Raw genomic sequence first — 6000 nt, forward strand, 5'->3', positions numbered from 1 at the left:
AATGGTAACCCACTCCAGTATTCTTGTCTGGAGAATCTCATGGACAGAGGAGCCTGGCGGGCTACAGTCCACAGGGTTGCAAAGAGTCGAACACAACTGAGCGACTGAGCATGCACGCACGCAGACCATCAGGGAAGTCCCTCCTGAGCCTATTTTCTGATCCTGAAATTGTTAGGGAAAGCACGCTGATTGAAACCGTCCACCCTGGCCAGGAACCATAGTAACCATTTGCATGAGTCGTTTTACCACAGGAGGTCCTGGTAAGGAACAGGGAGCTAATAAGCCACCACCAACCAGAAGAGTTCGGGAAAGGTCAAAAGGAGACACCACCTGTCCAACCACCTCCCAGAATCCCTCTCGCTAGCATCCATCTTGGCTGAGCGATGCGTGCGCCACCAGGAAAGACTCTGAATTAGAATGATTGGCCAAAGACCACCCGGAAACTAATCCCATCACCATAAAACCCAAGACTTCGAGCCCACGCGGCAGAGCAGTTCTCCTGGTTTCCCTTACCCTACTGCTCTCCACCCAGGCGCCCTTTCCCTTAAAATCTCTTGCTTTGTCAGGACATGTGTCTCCTCGGACAATTCATTTCCTAGTGTTAGACAAGAGCCCAGTTTCAGGCCCTGGAAGGGGTCCGCCTTCCTGCAACAAAATCAAGATTATGTGAACTGAAAAAACACACAACACTAAAGTTGTGAGTTAAGTTTTATGTAGGGTACCTTACTGAGGACCTTAGCCTCTCAGATAGCTCTGAGGAACTGCTTCCAGAGAGATAAGGGAGGAGCCAGAATATTCAGGATCTTTTTTTGGGGGGGGTGGCTAGAAAAAAAAAAAAAAAACCCTGTTTAAGCAGAAAAAGATAACTGTTAATTACAAAGAGCAGATATGTCAAGTTAATGACTTTAGTGCTTAAAGGGACGATGCAAGAATCTGGGGTCATTAAAATTCTTCCTTAGATAGGTATCTTAACTATCTAGGAACTCTTGTATCCAAAGCAGAGAATGCCTCATTGTGGTGTTTTTTTTCCCTTCATCGCCCCCTCAGGGTACACTGTTGGTGGATGACTACACTGATCAGTGCCTTGATCCTGTAGTACCAGAATGGCAGGCATCATTTTTTTCTTTACAACTGTAATTCTGAAAGAACATCTGCAGAACCAGGCCCAGGGTGACCAGTCACAATAGGTACTCAATAAGTGATGTCTTCTCCTCTGGACCCTATCTTATGCCTGGATAAAAGAGATAAAAGGCCTTTATCTCTAAGACCCGTAGCAGATTATTAATTAAGCCCCTACTGTCTGAGAGTAACCATTTTGTCGAAGTCTGGATGCCGGTTTCTTTTGTAGAATCAGAGAGAAAGAAGCAATGAGGAACTAAAATCCAAAGGCAGAAAAGAGAGGGAGAGGCAGCGGGGAAATAAAGTGAAAGGGTCTTCAGTTTGTGTCCAACTCAGTCGTGTCCAGCTCTTTGCAACTCCATGGACTGCACTACGCCAGGCTTCCCTGTACGTCACCAACCGAGACACTAGTCTGGCGTCTTCTCTGTCAGTGGGTTTTCCAAATAAAGTCGTATTCCTTGCCTCAACACTTCTCTCCAATTCATTGGCCTGCTGTGCAGCGAGCAGAGGGAGCTTGGACTCTGTAACACTATCTCCCTTAGACTGTGAAAGGGTCTTCAGTCTTGCAAAACATCTACAAGGGAATGGCCAGCCTTTGGAATGGAGGTGTTAATCTCTTCTTTTTGTTGCAGCTGTTCACAGGTGGGCAGAGTCAGATTATCTCTCTAGGAGTTGAACAAAGGCCCTTTAGTTTACAATCAGGCAGAAGGGCAGGGTCTTCTGAGGCAGGCCGTTATGTATGATTGTAATAACAAAAGCAACAAAAAAGCAAGTCAAAGAAATAGTTTCAACGTGGAGTCAGAGTTAGCTTCTTCGCTGCAACACTAGTAAAAGACCAAGTAATTGCAGTCTTGCCAGTTTTACCAGTGCTGGGATAGAGGAGTGCTCACTTGCATCCATGGAATCCCAGAGAAAGGAGCATGGGGAGGGAGTGAGGGGATATTTCAGGAAAGACTCCTGAGGGGAAATTCCCCGGTGGCCCCGTGGTTAAGACTCTGCACTGGGGTGGGAGGATCGCCAGGTTCCATATGTTTTTGTTGTTCACTCATTAAGTTGTGTCTGACCAAATGTGCCAATGCACCATTTCCATGGAGGTAAAATATATTTCTCCCACACCACTAATTTTGGACTTGGTCTTGTGACTCACTTTTACCAATGGAATGTTAGCAGAACTGATACAAAAGAGGTCTTAAATGTGCTATAATGGTTAACTTGGACTCTAGCCACAACTTTCACCATGCAAAGGCTAAGGAGAGTCAAAGACACATAGAGGCGACCTGGACCCACTCACAGCTGGAAGTCAGCCCAGCCCCGTAGTTGTTCAGTCGCTCAGTCATGTCCGACTCTTTGCGATCCCATGGACTGCAGCACGCCAGGCTTCCCTGTCCTTCACCATCTTCCTGAGTTTGCTCAAACTCATGTCCATTGAGTCGGCGATGCCATCCAACCATCTCATCCTCTGTCACCCGCTTCTCCACCTGCCCTCAATCTTTCCTAGCATCAGGGTCTTTTCCCATGAGTCAGCTCTTCACATCAGGTGGTCAAAGTGTTGTAGCCACGCATTCCGGGAAACAAACTCACTCAGAAGGGCAATGCAGAAGGTGGAGTGCAGTTTATTACACCAGCGGGTACAAGGCAGTCTCTTCTTAGCCAAGGACCCCTACTAGTTTTTGTGAAAACCTTATATACCCTAAGTGTATAAGGTTCCATGAAACTAGTCTGAACAAAGGAAAAATAAAGATACAATCAAAGTTAACACGTGATCAAGATACAATCAAAGTTAACCTGTGATCATATGCCTTAAGCCTGGGTAGTTAACAGTGGACAATTACCAATAAGCCTGTGGTCATACCCCAATAAGCATAATAGAATGTATGATTCTATTCAGTTACACAGATAGTTAGGGTATTCTTTTAGACGATGGAGAGCCCTGGGGCTCTTTCTTCCGGAGGCCTGGTTTTCCAGTTGGTATGTCGTTTCCATAGATAGTGGGCATACAGCTGAAAGTCCACATTGCGGCCCAAGATGGAGTCCTGCTTTCAAGATAGAGCCTGTTCTGTTTCCTCCATCAAAAGTATTGGAGCTTCAGCTTTAGCATCAGTCCTGCTGAAACCGTTTACCTCAGACTGGGACTTGAAACCCACTTGGCTGGGCTCGAACCCGGCCAAAACCCACAGCACCTGGTTTCAGAACCTAATGAAGGTCAGGTCCTTGATGTCTCATCACAGAAAGAATTCAGTGAGAGACAAAGTGATAGTAAGAAGTGGCTTTATTCAGATTCAGAGAGTAGCACACTCCAGAGTGGGCCATCACAGACGGCGAGTGTGCTGCTAAGTCACTTCAGTCATGTCCGACTCTGTGCGACCCCATAGACGGCAGCCCACTAGGCTCCTCGGTCCCTGGGATTCTCCAGGCAAGAATACTGGAGAAGGTTGCCATTTCCTTCTCCAATGCGTGAAAGTGAAAAGTGAAAGTGAAGTCGCTCAAGTCGTGCCCGACTCTTAGCAACCCCATGAACTGCAGCCCACCAGGCTCCTCCATCCCTGGGGTTTTCCAGGCAAGAGTACTGGAGTGGGGTGCCATTGCCTGGATTATTTGGGCACAAATTGCTTTTCTTTTTCCTGCCCTCCTGGAAACCAACAAGATGGTAGGACAGATAAGTGTGGTCTAAAATTTTCCAGAAGAACAGTGTATAGTGGGGAGAGAAGGAATAATTTAAACAAGGAGTATTCTGGAATTGGAGGATGATAAACAGGCTATTAAGACCAGAGAATGAAGTAAGTCATTGGGAATTTAGGCAGCGATGCTTCTACCTCCTGGGTGGCATCCTGATTGGACAGATTGCCTGAGATATTGTCTGATTCAAGCAACTCCACAATGCTGTAGGGAGAACAGTTCTCCCTACAGCACTGTGGAGGGCGAGTGTGGGGGCCCCAAAATGTGGCCTGGTTAGTTTTTATGGGCTGGGTGATTTCATAGGCCAATAAATGGGAAGATTATTCCAACTGTTTTTGGGACGGTGTGGAGATTTCCAAGAACTGGGCCCCTACCCACTTTTTGGTCTTTTGATGGTGTCTTAGAGCTGTCATGGTGCCTCATATAGTTTGTTGAGGATCAAGATCTAGTCGAAGCTGACTTGTCTGCCATCTTGGACCCATTTTATTCTTTTACTTTTTAATATTTATTTGTTTGGCCGGGCTGAGTTTCAGTCGCAGCGTATGGGATTCTTCATCTTTGCTGTGGCGTGTGAACTCTCGATTGTAGCATGTGGGATCTAGTTCCCAGACCAGGTATCAAACCCAGGCCCCCTTCACTGGGAGCTGGGAGCACAGACCCTTAGCCACTGGACCATCAGGAAACTCCTGATGCATTTGATTCTAATTGGTTTATGTTGTACCTTGGACTATGTCATTCTTTTAAAAGTTGTGCCCTGCCCCCTTCCTTCCTGTTTCACTTCCAGTGAGTATGCAGGGTTGATTTCCTTTAGGATTCACTGGTTTGGTCTCCTTGCTGTCCCAGGGACTCTCATTAGTCCTCTCCAACATCACTGGTCAAAAGCATCCATTTTTTTCAGTGCTCAGTCTTCTTCATGGTCCAGCTCTCACATTCGAACATGACTACCAGAAAAACCATAGCTTTGACTATATGGACGTTTGCTGGCAAAGTGATGTCTCTGCTTTTTAATATGTCTTGGTTTGTCACAGCTTTTCTTCCAAGGAGCAAGCTTCTTTTAATTTCATGGCTGCAGTCATCGTCTGCAGTGATTTTGGAGACTAAGAAAATAAAGTCACTATTTCCACTTTTTGCCCATCTATTTGCCCTGAAGTGATGGGACCAGATGCCATGATCTTAGTTTTTTGAATGTTGAGTTTTAAGCCAATTTTTTCACTCTCCTCTTTCACTTTCATCCAAGAGGTTCTTTAGTTCCTCTTCATTTTATGCCATTAAAGTGGTATCATCTGCATATCTGAGGTTGTTGATATTTCTCCCAGCAATCTTGATTCCAGCTTGTGAGTCATTAAGCCTAGCACTTCATATAATGTACTCTGCATATGGGTTTCCCTGGTAGCTCAGATGGTAAAGCATCTGCCTGCAATGCGGGAGACCCAGGTTCAATCCCCCAGTCAGGAAGATCCCCTGGAGAAGGAAATGGCAACCCGCTCTAGTACTGTTGCCTAGAAAATTCCATGGATGGAGGAGCCTGGTGGGCTACAGTCCATGAGGTCGCAAAGAGTCAAATACAACTGAGCAATTTCACTCACTCTGCATATAAGTTAAATAAGCAGGGTGATAATATACAGCCTTGACGTACTCCTTCCCCAGTTTTGAACCAGTCTGTTGTTCCATGTCCAGTTTTAACTGTTGCTTCTTGACCTGCCTACAGGTTTCCTAGCAGGCAGGTAATGTGGTCTGGTATTCTTATCTCTTTAAAAATATTCCACATTTGTTGTGATCCACACAGTCAAAGGCTTTAGCGTAGTCAATGAAGCAGAAGTAGATGTTTTTTTGGAATTCCCTTGCCTTTTCTATGATCCAGCATATGTTGGCAATTTGATCTCTGATTCCTCTGCCTTTTCTAAATCCAGCTTGTACATTTGGAAGTTCTCGGTTCACATACTGCTGAAGCCTAGCTTGATGGATTTTAAGCATAATCTTGCTAGCATGTGAAATGAGTGCCATTGTACGATAATTTGAACATTCTTTGGCATTGCCTTTCTTTGGGATTGGAATGAAAACTGACTTTTTTCATTCCTGTGGCCACTTCTGAGTTTTCCAAATTTGATGGCACATTGAGTACAGCACTTTAACAGTACTTAGCACTTTCATAAAGAAATAGGAATAGATAGCTAGTTGGAAGCTGCTGTATAACAAGGAGCTCAG

Source organism: Capricornis sumatraensis, chromosome 3, assembly GCF_032405125.1.
Source record: "Capricornis sumatraensis isolate serow.1 chromosome 3, serow.2, whole genome shotgun sequence".
NCBI lineage: Eukaryota > Metazoa > Chordata > Mammalia > Artiodactyla > Bovidae > Capricornis > Capricornis sumatraensis.